This window comes from Eubalaena glacialis, chromosome 12 (genome assembly GCF_028564815.1).
Source record: "Eubalaena glacialis isolate mEubGla1 chromosome 12, mEubGla1.1.hap2.+ XY, whole genome shotgun sequence".
In the NCBI taxonomy this organism is placed as follows: domain Eukaryota; kingdom Metazoa; phylum Chordata; class Mammalia; order Artiodactyla; family Balaenidae; genus Eubalaena; species Eubalaena glacialis.
In genome coordinates this window covers 603,707-621,397 of record NC_083727.1, presented here as the reverse complement: position 1 = coordinate 621,397, position 17,691 = coordinate 603,707, and the positions used below count along the sequence as shown (strand labels likewise).

At 44.1% G+C, this 17,691-nt stretch overlaps 1 long non-coding RNA gene across 3 annotated transcripts in view; it reads right to left on the bottom strand.

The window, feature by feature from the left end:
* LOC133102374 (uncharacterized) overlaps positions 1-17,688 on the bottom strand; it is a 79,682-nt gene extending 61,994 nt beyond the window's left edge. For 2 of the 3 annotated variants that reach the window (XR_009702932.1, XR_009702930.1), the window contains exons 1-2: positions 17,500-17,688; positions 10,567-10,659 (exon numbers count right to left, since the gene is read on the bottom strand). This is a non-coding gene — a long non-coding RNA (uncharacterized LOC133102374). Of the gene's footprint in view, positions 1-10,566; positions 10,660-12,978; positions 13,275-17,499 lie in introns of all 3 variants that reach the window. The other variant, XR_009702931.1, reaches the window with a different exon arrangement.
* Positions 17,689-17,691: the final 3 nt, after the last annotated feature.

The following is a 17,691-nucleotide window of genomic DNA, read 5'->3' as shown; positions in this document are numbered from 1 at the left end:
TTCAGAGGCTGAGCCGAGAGGGAAGCGCCGCAGTCCTGGCCCCGGGAGCAGCGACTGAAGAAATGAGACTGACCCAGGCCGACACCCCCGTCACGCCCTGAAGCAGCATCCGGGGCGCCCCACCTCCCCACTGCCCACAGCCCGCACAGGCTGCCCCTGCCGCGCCCGCCGCCAGGCCTGCCCTGCAGAGGCGTCCGCACTGCACGCCAGGCTTATCATTTTCTCTTTCAGGAGCATCTGTCTTCCTTCAAACACCAGCGGTGCTAAGTATCCTCCTGTTCATCCTGGTTTACCCTCCCCTGACACGAAGATGGTGTTTGTTAGGTTTGGGGGGTGACCTAGTGCGAATCCAGTTAACCATCAAAAGGTGTCTGCACAAAACGTTTTAAATATTTACAGCTCAAATGCCAACGTGTCGCTGAACAAGCTCACAGCCCTGCCCTGATCCTAGGTGACCTCCACCATCTGACCTTTTCTTATGTGTGATCCTCAACTTCACAATCTGGCCCAAAATTATTTGAAGACAGAAATGTACACTCTGCACCCCAAACTGCCTGGCACACCTGAGGCCCCATGGGTTAACCATCAGTGAAGGTTTGGTGCACTAACGTCCCTCCTAAGCTAGGTTTTTACAGTGGAAATGGCAAGAAAACTCCTTGCAGGCAAATAGCTTTGTTGACTGCATTCATCTGGCAAATGGAAGACAAGACACGACACCAGGCCCTGGAAAATCTGTCTCCAAGCTGCGTCTCGGGCAGAAGGTGAGTTCCGAGGAAGCAAGCTGCCTGCTCTCCGGGCCTGGCGTCAGGCCAGCGGGCAGAGCTCCCTAAGCACAGAACCCGCAAGAGGCTACACACCCACTTAAACTCATCCCAACTATGAATTAAGGCAGAAGAGTCCAATTCTTGATAAAAAGCAAATTTTGCTAGAAGAGATAAAAGCACTACGCTTTCCAGGCCTTGAAGAGACCGCTCAAAGAGGAGCAGATCAGAGAAACACAGTTTACCGCACGTGTGCTCAGTGAGCCCTGGTGTCCAGACTTCCTGGAAAGGTTTCCTAATTTACATAGAACAGCAGTATCGGGTCCAGTGCTTTCCAACCGCAAGATAAAGAAATGTTTTCATTCACTGCCCCTCACATCTTTACAAAAACAGGCCCAGTTACAAACCCTGCTGAGAAGAGGCAGGTGGGACCCAGCACGGGAGCCGTGGGCGTCGTGCCTGGGAACTTCACGCGCTGTCGGGTCTTAGCTCAACGTCCAACGTGAATACTTTGTTTCCAGCACACACGGCAGCAACACGATCGGCGGGACTAAGCCTTAAACACAGCACCTTTCCCAGGAGGGTGCCGAGGACGGTCCCTCGCGCAAGTCGCCCTGGAGGGAGTTGGGTTATTAGTGTAACGTCCGAGATGACCTCACGGGAGATGCTGAGAGCATAGCCCTCTATTCCAGGATTACGTGCAGAATGATGTGAGCTTTGGTTGAGTTCGGCTCTTTGAGAGTATTAAAAACATTGAAAAGTTCTTCTCGAAACACGTGGAACACGGGGATTGTCTGTAGGGAAGACACTCTGCATCACGAGGATGACGGCAGGTCTTGCAGAAGGCCACGCACACAGACTCCAGGCGAGTCGTGCATCCCATCCTCCCTCCTCCCTGCATCCACCCCGGCTCCAGGTCTGGCCAGTGACCTGCTGTGGCCCGTGGCAAGCAGGCAGAAGGGACACCGTGCCCATCTGAGCCTCGTCCTCCGGTCTGGGGCCTCTCCACGGCCAGAAGAAGTCTCCAGGCCGGGCAGCGGGCCCCACGGCAACAATGAAGCCGGCCTGCAGCTTCGAGTGAGGCCACTGGACCAGCCCACTGTTGGGCAGCAAAGGCTCAGTGCTCAGTGTCTGGCCCAGAGACTTTGAGGCTGCTTGTCGAGACCAAGAGCCCACAGAAAGGAAAACATGTACCTGCCACACTGAAGCCTCACGGGGAAGTGGTAGTTAGGACAGAAGACGACTCTGGACAGCGACCCGCGGAGATGGGGCGGGGCTAAGAAGCGGGGGGAGCTGATGCTCCGAGGGGAGAGCCTGGGATGCTCGCCGCTCAACAGACCGCAGAGCTGGGCTCATCGTTATGCTCAGGTGACCCTGGGGAGCTACTGAAGGCTGCTGAACAAAGAACTGAGACAATCGGGGCTGCCCGTCCGGAAACGCACATGTCCATCTGGCCGCAGCGCCGGGGGTCAGAGTCGAGAGGGGCTGGGTGGGGAGGACGGGGGAAAGCCAAGCCCAGGCCGGGGGTCTGGCCCAGACAGCCTGGTCAGTGGCTCTGCAAGGACAACGGAAGGCCAGCCAACACCTCAGTTCCCACCCTCTCCTTCCCTTGCAGACCCTTCCTGTGCCCACATTTCTCTTAACTGCACAACCGTTTTCCTAGTTTCCAAGTTTCCAGGCACAAAGCTTGAGTGAATATTAATTCCTTCCTTTTTTTGCCCTCCTATCCAATCCATGCCCAGCCCTTTCTTTCTTCGTGGGGAATTTCAGATTTGTCCCTCAAACACCCAGCGAGTGAAGGGTCATGCCGATCCTAAAACTATAATCTGCTGTGGACACCTGGTGGATTACCTGCCAAAATTGCAGTGATTCTCTCTCTCGGGGGCCAGAATCCCATTAGCACAGAGGCCAAGAACGCGGAAGCGGAGGGCAAGCGGGACACTGCCGTGGGGTGTGGAGCAGAGGACGCGCTGTGTAGAGAAGAGCAGGACTGGGTCTGGGCCACTGGGTCCCAGCATTTGGTTCTACTCCTTCTGTCTTGGATTTGGTGGGGTTTCCCTTCATCTAGGCTATTCTGTTACTTCCAACCAGAGAGCCCTAAGTAATGGACTATCTGATTTCATTCCAACTGTGAAAAGAAACAGCACACAATCTGAGACAGCAGGAGCGCAGGACCACAGCGGTGGGCAGTTCACCATCAGAGGGGACCGGCCGAGGGGCCTCAGGCTGGGGCTCCCAGGCAGCACCCACCTGCACGACGAGGAATGTACGGATCTAGACTCCCCAGGCCACTTCATGGAGGGTGACCCCCCAGCATACACCTCCTGGGTCGATGGGTGGGGCTGTAATCACCTCCAGCCTGCAGGTGCAGGGGTCGCGATATAACAAGACAAAGCAGACAAACAAAAACATGCTACCTAAGAAACTCTGTTGGAAATAACCCCAAAGAAGGCAGGAAGCACTTCCAATAGGAGGTGGATAGAAGGCCTTATTTTAGCACCTGTAAGGCCAGACAGCAGACCCAGTCAGGCCTTGTGTGCTCCCCGATCACCCCAGGACACACATTCTCTGTAGTAATAAATCAGAGACTTTGAAAGACTTGAGAAGCCTGCGATGTTTGGAGAAAAACAAAAATAAAATGTGTTGAATATTTTAAAGCACATTCTTCTCTAATTTACAAATTGGTTTTACTTACTTATTTTACATTTTCCAAGATACAGCAGTGAGCTTCATATAAAAAATAGCTAAATGTTTCAAAGTTACCATGATTTGCTTTGCAAGTTTTATACTTTTAAAGTACCCAGTGCCTAGCACTGCTGGCACATGGAAATGATGGGTGTACGTGTCCCCAGTGAATGAAAGGAAGTTACTGTGCCTCCTTCCGCTGTGTTTTGAAAGCATAAACATTTCAAGAAACAGATGAAATAATATATCAAAAGTCACAATTGTTTCAAAATTTTTAAGAATCCACCCATCAAACTGTGATAAACTGTACTGTATTTGTCTTATTTCAACTGTCTTAATCTCTTCTGTAATTCCTATAGAATTTAGCACCATGATTTACAAATAGTACTTTCATAGATATTAACATGTAGATTTGTGTTTATCAATAATACATTATACTATTTAATTCTTACAATAACCCTTTAAAATGGTTATATTTTTTCCCCTTTTCCAGAGAACAAAATCAGAAAGATTAGAAAGTGATAAGACACGTCAGTGGAATTGCCACACCTACACTTTGTGACTCGTGGTGGGTGGCACCTCCACCAGGTGCTTTTACGTAACCTCACAGCCCATCTGGTCCCAGAAAGCGTTGCCTCAGCAGAGAAGGAAACACACTGAGGGGAGGAGCGTGGGTTTGTGGTCTGCCACTCAGGGCCACCTCAGTGGCTTGGCATCTATGCCCACAGCGGCAGGTGACCATGCTCGGAGCTGCCACCTCCAAACCTACTCACCCTATTTATTCTGACTTGAGCCCCAGGAGGATTTGCCAACCCTCGGGACCAAATGCACGGTTTGGGCTGCTCTCTCCCAGGACATAGATGTGGTTTTCCTTTGCACTGAGTTGCAGCCCATCCCAACTAATTCTAACTAACAGGCTGAGCAGAGCCCAGGACAGAACTCTAGACAGACAGCTGAGCTGGGATGCAGTATGAAGGAATATCACCCTGAGTGTAAGAAACAGACCATTTTAATTTTCAGGGACCAAACAAACACTTGGAAAATAATAGCAAAAACAAATGAATTTCAGATGGATTGCAGGTTACCAAACACCATTAAAAAATAAAAAACAATGAAGGGTTCAAGATGGTGGAATAGAAGGAGGTGCACTTACTCCCTCTTGCGAGAGCACCGGAATCACAACTAACTGCTGAACAACCATCGACAGGAAGACACTGGAACTCACCAAAAAAGATACTCAACATCCAGAGACAAAGGAGAAGCCGCAATGAGACGGTAGGAGGGGCGCAATCACAATAAAATCAAATCCCGTAACTGCTGGGTGGGTGACTCACAAACTGGAGAACAATTATACCACAGAAATCCACCCGCTGGAGTGAAGGTTCTGAGCCCCACGTCAGGCTTCCCAACCTGGGGGTCTGGCAACGGGAGGAGGAATTCCTAGAGAATCAGACACTGAAGGCTAGTGGGATATGATTGCAGGACTTCGACAGGACTGGGGGAAACAGAGACTCCACTCTTGGAGGGCACACACAAAGTAGTGTGTGCATCGGGACCCGGGGGAAGGAGCAGTGACCCCATAGGAGACTGAACCAGACCTACCTGCTAGTGTTGGAGGGTCTCCTGCAGAGGAGGGGGGTGGCTGTGGCTCACCACGGGGACAAGGACACTGGCAGCAGAAGCTCTGGGAAGTACTCCTTGGCGTGAGCCCTCCCAGAGTCTGCCATTAGCCCCACCAAAGAGCCCAGGTAGGCTCCAGGGTTGGGTCACCGCAGGCCAAACAACCAACAGGGAGGGAACCCAGCCCCACCCATCAGCAGACAAGAGGATTAAAGTTTTACTGAGCTCTGCCCACCAGAGCAACAGCCAGCTCTACCCACCACCAGTCCCTCCCATCAGGAAACTTGCACAAGCCTCTTAGATAGCCTCATCTACCAGAGGGCAGACAGCAGAAGCAAGAAGAACTACAATCCTGCAGCCTGTGGAACGAAAACCACATTCACAGAAACACAGACAAAATGAAAAGGCAGAGGACCATGTACCAGATGAAGGAACAAGATAAAACCCCAGAAAAACAACTAAATGAAGTGGAGATAGACAACCTTCCAGAAAAAGAGTTCAGAATAATGATAGTGAAGATGATGCAGGACCTCAGAAAAAGAATGGAGGCAAAAATCGAGAAGATGCAAGAAATGTATAACAAAGACCTAGAAGAATTAAAGAACAAACGGAGATGAACAATACAATTACTGAAATGAAAAGTACACTAGAAGGAATCAACAGCAGAATAACTGAGGCAGAAGAACGGATAAGTGACCTGGAAGACAGAATGGTGGAATTCTCTGCCGTGGAACAGAATAAAGAAAAAAGAATGAAAAGAAATGAAAACAGCCTAAGAGAACTCTGGGACAACATTAAATGCAACAACATTTGCATTATAGGGGTCCCAGAAGGAGAAGAGAGAGAGAAAGGGCCCAAGAAAATATCTGAAGAGATTATAGTCAAAAACTTCCCTAACAGGGGAAAGGAAATAGCCACCCAAGTCCAGAAAGCACAGAGAGTCCCAGGCAGGATAAATCCAAGGAGAAACACGACAAGACACATAGTAATCAAACTGACAAAAACTAAAGACACAGAAAAATTATTGAAAGCAACAAGGGAAAAATGACAAATAATGTACGAGGGAACTCCCATAAGGTTAACAGCTGATTTCTCAGCAGAAACTCTGCAAGCCATAAGAGAGTGGCACGATATATTTAAAGTGATGAAAGGGAAGAAACTACATCCAAGATTACTCTACCCAGCAAGGATCTCATTCAGATTCGACGGAGAAATCAAAAGCTTTACAGACAAGCCAATGTTAAGAGAATTCAGCACCACCAAAACAGCTCTACAACAAATGCTAAAGGAACTTCTCTAGACAGGAAACACAAGAGAAGAAAGGACCTACGAAAACAAACCCATAACAATTAAGAAAATGGTAATAGGAACATACATATCAATAATTACCTTAAACATGAATGGATTAAATGCTCCAACCAAAAGACACAGGCTCTCAGAATGGATACAAAAACAAGACCCATATATATGCTGTCCACAAGAGACCCACTTCAGACCTAGGGACACATACAGACTGAAAGTGAGGGGATGGAAAAAGATATTCCATGCAAATGGAAATCAAAAGAAAGCTGGAGTAGCAATACTCATATCAGATAAAATAGACTTTAAAATAAAGAATGTTCCAAGAGACAAGGAAGGACACTACATAATGATCAAGGGATCAATCCAAGAAGATATAACAATTATAAATATTTATGCACCCAACATAGGAGCAACTCAATACATAAGGCAACTGCTAACAGCTATAAAAGAGGAAATTGACAGTAACACAATAATAGTGGGGGACTTTAACACCTCACTTACACCAATGGACAGATCATCCAAACAGAAAATTAATAAGGAAACACAAGCTTTAAATGATACAATAGACCAGATAGATTTAATTGATATTTATAGGACATTCCATCCAAAAACAGCAGATTACACTTTCTTCTCAAGTGTACATGGAACATTCTCCAGGATAGATCACATCTTGGGTCACAAATCAAGCCTCAGTAAATTTAAGAAAATTGAAATCATATCAAGCATCTTTTCTGACCACAACACTATGAGATTAGAAATCAATTACAGGGGAAAAAAACCACAAACATGTGGAGGCTAAACAATTCGTTACTAAATAACCAAGAGATCACTGAAGAAATCAAAGAGGAAATCAAAAAATACCTAGAGACAAATGACAATGAAAACACGACGATCCAAAACCTATGGGATGCAGCAAGAGCAGTTCTAAGAGGGAAGTTTATAGCTATACAAGCCTACCTCAAGAAACAAGAAACATCCCAAATAAACAATCTAACCTTACACCTAAAGGAACTAGAGAAAGAAAAACAAACAAAACCCAAAGTTAGTAGAAGGAAAGAAATCATAAAGATCAGAGCAGAAATAAATGAAATAGAAACAAAGAAAACAATACCAAAGATCAATAAAACTAAAAGCTGGTTCTTTGAGAAGATAAACAAAATTGATAAACCTTTAGCCAGACTCATCATGAAAAAGAGAGAGAGGATTCAAATCAATAAAATTAGAAATGAAAAAGAAGTTACAACAGACACCACAGAAATACAAAGCATCCTAAGAGACTACTACAAGCAACTCTATGCCAATAAAATGGACAACCTGGAAGAAATGGACAAATTCTTAGAAAGGTATAACCTTCCAAGACTGAAGCAGAAAGAAATAGAAAATATGAACAGACCAATCACAAGTAATGAAGTTGAAACTGTGATTAAAAGTCTTCCAACAAACAAAAGTTCAGGACCAGATGGCTTCACAGGTGAATTCTATCGAACATTTAGAGAAGAGCTAACACCCATCCTTCTCAAACTCTACCAAAAAATTGCAGAGGGAGGAACACTCCCAAACTCATTCTATGAGGCCACCATCACCCTGATACCAAAACCAGACAAAGATACTACAAAAAAAGAGAATTACAGACCAATATCACTGATGAATACAGATGCAAAAGTCCTCAACAAAATACTAGCAAACAGAATCCAACAACATATTAAAAGGATCAGACACCATGATCAAGCGGGATTTATCTCAGGGATGCAAGGATTCATTAATATATACGCAAATCAATCAATGTGATACACCATATTAACAAACTGAAGAATAAAAACCTTGTGATCATCTCAATAGATGCAGAAAAAGCTTATGACAAAATTCAACACCCGTTTATGATAAAAACTCTCCAGAAAGTGGGCATAGAGGGAACCTACCTCAACATAATAAAGGTCATATACGACAAACCCACAGCAAACATCATTCTCAATGGTGAAAAACTGAAAGCATTTCCTCTAAGATCAGGAACAAGACAAGGATGTCCACTCTCACCACTATTATTCAACATAGTTTTGGAAGTCCTAGCCACAGCAATCAGAGAAGAAAAAGAAATAAAAGGAATACAAATTGGAAAAGAAGAAGTAAAACTGCCACTGTTTGCAGACGACATAATACTGATAATCCTAAACATGCCACCAGAAACCTACTAGAGCTAATCAATGAATCTGGTAAAGTTGCAGGATACAAAATTAATGCACAGAAATCTCTTGCATTCCTATACACTAATGATGAAAAATCTGAAAGAGAAATTAAGGAAGCACTCCCATTTACCATTACAACAAACAGAATAAAATACCTAGGAATAAACCTACCTAGGGAGACAAAAGACCTGTATGCAGAAAACTATAAGACACTGATGAAAGAAATTAAAGATGATACCAACAGACGGAGAGATATACCATGTTCTTGGATTGGAAGAATCAATATTGTGAAAACGACTATACTACCCAAAGCAATCTACAGATTAAATGCAATCCCTATCAAATTACCAATGGCATTTTTTACAGAACTAGAACAAAAAATCTTAAAATTTGTATGGAAACACAAAAGACCCCGAATAGCCAAAGCAGTCTTGAGGGAAAAAAACAGAGGTGGAGGAATCAGACGTCCCGACTTCAGACTATACTACAAAGCTACAGTAATCAAAACAATATGGTACTGGCACAAAAACAAAAAAATAGATCAATGGAACAGCATAGAAAGCCCAGAGGTAAACCCACGCACCTATGGTCAACTAATCTATGACAAAGGAGGCAAGGATATACAATGGAGAAAGACAGTCTCTTCAATAAGTGGTGCTGGGAAAACTGGGCAGCTACATGTAAAAGAATGAAATCAGAACACTCCCTAACACCATACACAAAAATAAACTCAAAATGGATTAGAGACCTAAATGTAAGACTGGACACTATAAAACTCAGAGAGGAAAACATAGGAAGAACACTCTTTGACATAAATCATAGCAAGATCTTTTTTGATCCACCTCCTAGAGTAATGGAAATAAAAACAATAAACAAATGGGACCTAATGAAACTTAAAAGCTTTTGCAAAGCAAAGGAAACTACAAACGAGACAAAACGACAACCCTCAGAATGGGAGAAAATATTTGCAAATGAATCAACGGACAAAGGATTAATCTCCAAAATATATAAACAGCTCATGCAGCTCAATAGTAAAAAAAACAAACAACCCAAGAAGACCTAAATAGACATTTCTCCAAAGAAGACATACAGATGGCCAAGAAGCACATGAAAAGCTGCTCAATGTCACTAATTATTAGAGAAATGCAAATCAAAACTACAATGAGGTATCACCTCACACCATTTAGAATGGGCATCATCAGAAAATCTACAAACAACAAATGCTGGAGAGGTGTAGAGAAAAGGGAACCCTCTTGCACTGTTGGTGGGAATGTAAATTGATACAGCCACTATGGAGAACAGTATGGCGGTTCCTTAAAAAACTAAAAATAGAATTACCATATGATCCAGCAATCCCACTACTGGGCATATACCCAGAGAAAACCATAATTCAAAAAGACACATGCATCCCAATGTTTATTGCAGCATTATTTACAATAGCCAGGACATGGAAGCAACCTAAGTGTCCATCGACAGACGAATGGATAAAGAAGATATGGCACATATATATAATGGAATATTACTCAGCCATAAAAAGGAACGAAATTGGGTCATTTGTAGAGACGTGGATGGATCTAGAGACTGTCATACAGAGTGAAGTAAGCAGAAAGAGATAAACAAATATCGTATATTAACGCATATATGTGGAACCTAGAAGAATGGTACAGATGAACCGGTTTGCTGGGCAGAAATAGAGACACAGATGTAGAGAACAAACGTATGGACACCAAGGGGGGAAAGTGGTGGTGGGGGGAGGGGTGGGATGAATTGGGAGATTGGGATTGACATGTATACACTAATATGTATAAAATGGATAACTAATGAGAACCTGCTGTATAAAAAAATAAATAAAATAAAATTCAAAAATTCAAAAATAAAATAAAATAAAATAAAAAACAAAGAGAAAAAGTATTGAAAAAATCTGAAACAATAAAGACAAAGAATCAACATCCTGTCAATTGAAGAAAAACGCACAACCTAAAAGTTGAGAGTTAAGTTTTATTTGGGGAACTTACTGAGGACTATAGCCTAGGAGGCAGCCTCTCACATGGGTCTGAGGACCTGCTCCAAAGTGGTCAGGGAAGAGCCAGGATATACAGGAGTTTTTGCTGAAAAACAAAAAACAAACAAACGAACAAGAAACCTGTAGTCGAACAACGAAAGATTACTGCTAATCACAAAGAACAGACATCTCAAGTTAATGTTTTTCGTGCTTTTATATATATAGGAAGATGCAAGAGTCTAGGCTCATTGAAATCATTCCTTAGGTATGCACCTTACCTACCTAGGGCCAGTACCCTGGTTTTCCCCATCCTGAGTCCCCTCAGGGTGCACTGTGGCAGATGGCTTAATGGCAGACAACACTCATTGTCTACTGGGATGGCAGGTGACATTCTTTAACCACTATCCTTAAAAATTAGAGAGCTATTATAAATAAGTGAGAAAAAGCTTAAAACCCATTATCCTGCAACCAGGAAAACATCCCTTTTGAGGCTAAAATCTGTATGATTTCTTTCTTTCTGCTAACTTTGAGTTTTGTTTGTTCTTCTTTCTCTAGTTCCTTTAGGTGTAAGGTTAGATTGTTTATTTGAGATTTTTCTTGTTTCTTGAGGTAGGACTGTATTGCTATAATCTTCCCTCATAGAACTGCTTTTGCTGCATCAAATAGGTTTTGGGTTGTCGTGTTTTCATTGTCATTTGTTTCTAGGTATTTTTTTATTTCTTCTTTGATTTCTTCAGTGGTCTCTTGGTTATTTAGTAGCGTATTGTTTAGCCTCCATGTGTTTGTATTTTTTACAGTTTTTTTCCTGTAATTGATATCTAGTCTCATAGCGTTGTGGTAAGAAAAGATACCTGATACAATTTCAATTTTCTTAAATTTACCAAGGCTTGATTTGTGACCTAAGATATGGTCTATCCTGGAGAATGTTCCATGTGCACTTGAGAAGAAAGTGTATTCTGTTGTTTTTTGGATGGAATGTCCTATAAATATCAATTAAGTCCATCTTATTTCATGTGTCATTTAAAGCTTGTGTTTCCTTATTAATTTTCATTTTGGATGATCTGTCCATTGGTGAAAGTGGGGTGTTAAAGTCCCCTACTATTATTGTGTTACTGTCAATTTCCTCTTTTATGGCTGTTAGCAGTTGCCTTATGTATTGAGTTGCTCCTATGCTGGGTGCATAAATATTTATAATTGTTATATCTTCTTGGATTGATCCCTTGATCATCATAGAGTGTCCTTGTCTCTTGTAATAGTTTTTATTTTAAAATCTATTTTGTCTGATATGAGAATTGCTACTCCAGCTTTCTTTTGATTTCCATTTGCATGGAATATCTTTTTCCACCCCCTCACTTTCAGTCTGTGTGTGTCCCTAGGTCTGAAGTGGGTCTCTTGTAGACAGCATATGTACGGGTCTTGCTTTTGTATCCATTCAGCCAGTCTGTGTCTTTTGGTTGGAGCACTTAATCCATTTACATTTAAGTTAATTATTGATATATATGTTCCTATTACCATTTTCTTAATTGTTTTGGGTTTGTTTTTGTAGGTCTTTTCCTTCTCTTGAGTTTCCCGCCTAGAGAAGTTCCTTTAGCATTTGTTGTAGAGCTGTTTTGGTGGTGCTGAATTCTCTTAACATTTGCTTGTCTGTAAAGTTTTTAATTTCTCCATCAAATCTGAATGAGATCCTTGCTGGGTAGAGTAATCTTGGTTGTAGGTTCTTCCCTTTCATCACTTTAAATATGTCCTGCCACTCCTTTCTGGCTTGCAGAGTTTCTGCTGAAAGATCAGCTGTTAACCTTATGGGGATTCCCTTGTATGTTATTTGTTGCTTTTCACTTGCTGCTTTTAATATTTTTTCTTTGTATTTAATTTTGATAGTTTGTTAATATGTATCTTGGTGTGTTTCTCTTTGGGTTTATCCTGTATGGTACTCTCTGCGCTTCCTGGACTTGACTGACTATTTCCTTTCCCCTGTTAGGGAAGTTTTTGGCTATAATCTCTTCAAATATTTTCCCAGACCCTTTCTTTTTCTCTTCTTCTTCTGGGACCCCTATAATTCGAATGTTGGTGTGTTTAATGTTGTCCCAGAGGCCTCTGAGACTGCCTTCAATTCTTTTCATTCTTTTTTCTTTACTCTGTGCCCTGGCAGTTATTTCCACCATTTTATCTTCCAGTTCACTTATCCGTTCTTCTGAGTCAGTTATTCTGCTATTGATTCCTTCTAGAGTATTTTTAATTTCAGTAATTGTGTTGTTCCTCACTGTTTGTTTGCTCCTTAGTTCTTCTAGATCCTTGTTAAATGTTTCTTGTATTTTCTCCATTCTGTTTCCGAGATTTTGGATCATCTTTACTATCATTAGTCTGAATTCTTTTTCAGGTAGGTTGCCTATTTTGTTTTTATTTATTTGGTCTTGTAGGTTTTTACCTGGGTCCTTTGTCTGTAACGTATTTTTCTGTTGTTTCATTTTTTTTTTTTTTTTGGATGGGTGGAGCTGTATTCTTGTCTTACTGGTTGTTTGGCCTGAGACGTCCAGCACTGGAGTTTGCAGGCAGTTGGATAGAGCCGGGTCTTGGTGCTGAGATGAGGACCTCTGGGAGGCCTCACATCGATTAATATTCCCTGGGGTCTGAGGTTCTCTGTCAGTCCAGCAGTTTGGACTCGGAGCTCCCAACACAGGCGCTCGGGCCCGAACTCCGGCCTGGGAACTGAGATCCCACAAGCTTTGTGGAAAGAAAGAAAGAAAGAGAGAAAGAGAGGGAGGGTGGGAGGGAGAGAGAGAGAAAGAAAGAAAAAGAAAGAAAGAAGAAAGAAAAGAAAGAAGCAGTACAATATCAAAGAATAGAAAACAAAATAAAATTAGAAAGATAAAAAATATATTAGGAAAAATAAAACTAGAATTGAAACAACTGGTCGCTCGGGGTTCCTCCCGTCCCCTTTGGTGTCCGTGGTCCCCCACCGGTGCCTGGTAGGTGCCCTAGTTGTGCGGAGACGCGAATTCCGCGGCCTCCTAGTACACCATCTTCTCCTGCTAGTTTTTCACCAAAAAACCCCTTCCACTTTCTCCCTACAGCCAAACCACATTTCCCGGCCTCTCTGGAAGTCGCACAACCCAGCTGAATGCAGGGAGAAGCTGCAGCCCTACGCACAGCTCGGCCCCACCGGCACGAGCCTCCGTCCACCGGAACACCAAGAGAGAGGGCGCTTAGTGGAAAGCACCTGGTCACCTGAGCTGCTACCCAGTAGGGTTCCCCTGACCAGCAGCACTGGGTTGGAGTGGTGAAAAGCAGGAAACGAACTTCTACTGTGTCAGGCACTGAAACGTGAGATTATTTGCAAAAGCCTGCCCAGACGCACGCAGAACCCGGTATGCAGATGGTCCACAGTGACGGAGCATCTGGTTAAACTCCACTTTGTAATGACCTGGAAGGCAGACCCCTCTCTCTGATCCTGTAGCCCTCAAGGAAGTGATGGGAAAGAACCAGCATTGGTAGCCCACACTTAAAGTTGGCTCAAGCAAGCAGAAACGAGTGGAAACAGAAAGTATCCAGAAGCCTGGGGGCTTCAGGGAGGCAAACTGGAATGGGTTGCCCCTCAAAGCTCCAAAGAGACCAGGGACCATCTAGACTCAGCCTTCCTGGAAAGGTCAGGTCAAGGATGGTTACCTTCCCACTCAAGCCTTTAGTTCCACATAACCTCCAGGTCTCAGCCATTCAGTTTCAAGAGAGCAAGTACGCACAAAGAAAAGAAAAAGTCAGGCTTGAACAGCACACCCGGCGGGACGGAGGTAGAGCTGCCGGCTGGCAGGCGGAGCTGACAGGAGGAACACAGCCAGGAGGCCGGAGAAAGGGCACAGCAGGCATGACGGCTGACTGCTTAGGACTGAGCATCTCTGGGCCCCCGTCTTCACGGCTGCAGGAGGGGGACCACAGCAGCCCCCTCCTCACAGACCACTTTACACGAGGCCATGGAGGGGAAGGTCTGAGGGGAGGACCAAAGGCTTCAGAAAACCACCGTCCGGTCCCCAGGCAGCAGAGTCAGGGTCCACTTGGGAACCTCCTCCAACACCCACTCCACCCGATTTCAGCACTGCTGTGGACCTGTCTCCCGTAGGAAGGGGAGAGTCTCTGGAGGCGGAGCAGTTCATGGGTCACTGGACCATGAGGAACCACATCCGGGCCTGACGGGGAGAGCAGTGCATGCCGGGAGTCCTCTGTGTCCTGCTGGATGCCCTGCCCAGGTTGTGCCCCGGGGAGGTGGGTTCTCCTTGTGGGCTCAGAGCCAAAGCGGACTTCTGGCTTTAGTCAGATAACGGAGGCTGCCCCTGTTCCCCAAGCCATTCCCTTCCCTTCTGGAAACTACAAGATCCAGCTTCCCTTGGAGCTAAGTGCCACCACGTGGTTGAGTTCTGGCCAGGGCAGCAGGAACAAGGGAGTATGTGGGATAAGCAATGTAGGCCACTTACAACCCAGCCCAGAAAACCCTCCCACCCGACTCTCTTCCCTCCCCCCACCCCCTGGCTAGATGGGGAGGCCTTGGAGGGCCTACTGAGGAGGGAACTACCAGATGCAGAGATGCTGAGGAGCGGCATCCGGCCCGAACAGCCACAAGGACCCTGTGGGCAGCAAACATGCTATTATCTGTCAGGGTCCTCTGCTTCTGCACTAGTCTACCCACACTGACAGAAATCCTTTAACCTTTTTCACGTACAAAAGCAATACAATGCAAAATATTTAAACAATGCAAAAATAATAGAGTTGGCCTTTCCCTCTCTACCTCCCCTCCTTGCTGTGTCTTCCCCGTGGAAAATCAGTGTAAGAGTCCAATATGTGCATCACAGGAACAAGTCTGAGAGGACACACTACAGTTAGTTTCTAATAAGGTTCTCGTGTATCTCAGGCTACAGAAGCACCTTAGGAAAATCTGGAGACAGTGGCTGCTAGAGAGACCATTGTTTTAAAGTTAAGTCAGTAAATCCCAGACAGCTAGAGGCTGTACATTCAAGACCCTTTCACTTATACAGCAGAGCATGTAAATTGCACAAAATTAGAAAATCCAGACTAGAAAAAAAAAACAAGGGGCACCACTGTTAAAACCTTGCACATCTCCTTCTGTTTTTTTTTCCCTTTGTATAAATGTGTATACGTATATTTTTTAGAAAGAGAAAACTACTCCCTTTTGAGTAAAAAAGATCATAATCTTTCTCTTTTAGCAGCTAAGCCAGCCAGAGATGTGCCAATTTATTCTTGAGTTAGGAAAACATAGTGTGGTAGTCAGACAGCAGGTTGAGTGCCCACAGGCAGCGTAATTAAAGTACCCTTAATGGCTTACTTTGTAGCAAAAGAAAACATAAAGTTCTCCACATTCGCCAAAACCAGAGACAGGTTCTAATTCTAGCTCCTCTGAGGACAGAACTAGTATAAAAATGGAGCAATGGCTGATCACGGAGGTATGGGAACACTACCAAATTATACTCAGGCATTCCCGTGACTTTAAGTCCTTTCTTATGTTATTAAACACTTTAAAAGGTATTACTACTCTTTATATTTAGCTGCTTAATTAAAAAAAAAAATTGATACACTCTTTCTGTTGGTCAGGCTGAGGAAAGCCTGATTTTACAAACCTGTGGTTCTTGAAACACAAATTTTGTACTTTTATGCCATGTGAATGAAGAACGTTGTCTGCCATATCAGTAAACACAGGATGTTGCAGCCATCAAACCATCACATTACAGCATCCCAACGGTGCACCCTGAGGGGACTCAGGATGAGAAAACACAGGATACTGACCCCAGGTAGCTGAAGTGCATATCAAAGGAATGATTTCAGTGAGCCCAGACTCTTGCATCTTCCCATACATAGAAAAGCACTAAATTCCTTAACTTGAGATATCTGGTTTTCTTTAATTGACAGTAATCTTTTGATGTTCCGACTACCTGGTCTTTGCTACAAAAATTCCTACATATCCTGGCCTCCCCCTTGCCTCTTTGCAGCAGTCCCTCAGAGCTATCTGAGAGTCCTGTCTCCTGAGCTTGAAGTCCTCAGAATGTCCACCGAATAAAACATAACTCTCAGCTTTTAGGTTGTGCATTTTTTTCGGTCCACACCACCATGACTTGTTAGGCAAGCACAAATCATTGACTACCAATAGCAGTAATGATGCTGAAGTTTTAAAGTCAATCTTTTCCAATGATTTAAAATAGATCCAGATGTATCTCTATAACCTACACACTCCCTTGTATTCCAGTCTGATATGCTTTCTTGACAGGAAAATGTTAAACTTGGGAACAGCCCCGGTTCAGTGGGTGTCACAGGTAAACAGATACTTCTTGCAGGAGGAAGTGTTGAGGTCCACTAGTGCCATCTCATCATCAACCCAAACCAGTAACTACCCACCTGGATACAACTTCTCCTAACTTCAGGCAAATCAACCCCCCCAAAAATAATCAGCCTTAAGTCTGTCATGTCTCTTTTACATGCCCAAAGGTGACAGCAAATGTAACTATTCAATGCGGCAACAGACACATTCTTTAACCCAACACATGACAATCTCCTTAGCAACATGACCAACCCACATCTTGTAGCTACTTGGCAGAGTTCAGGTTCTGTAGAAAGGAGCACACGGGTCATTGCCTGTTTTTAATATTTACACTCCACCTGTTTCCACATAAGTGATTCAGCAAGTTCTAAAATGAAACACAGGAATTGGAATCAACACGAAAGCGTGATACTAAAATGCACATAATCTTTCTTGGGAGAATCTTTTCCAATGGCCAACAGGCGTCCATTAACACCATATTCCAAATTAACAAAATAAATCCTGAATATAAATACAACTTCAGTTTGAAACCTCTCTTAGGAGCATTTCGAGAAGTAACACGGTTAAGAGAAACAGAGAACAGGTACCAGGTGCCCGGACAACGGTCCCTCGGGCGCACCTGTTTCTCACCTGGGGACCCTCTGGGACCTGACGCTGAACTCGCCAAGTGGACGCGCAATCCAGGTGAGCACCCGGCGGCGTAGGACCAGCGCCCCGCCCCCGTCGCCCTGGTTACGAGTCCCCGCAGCTCGGCGCCCTCACCACCTCGGCATTCTCGCGAGAACCCGGAGTCTACGCACTACCCCATTTTCGGGCTTTGCC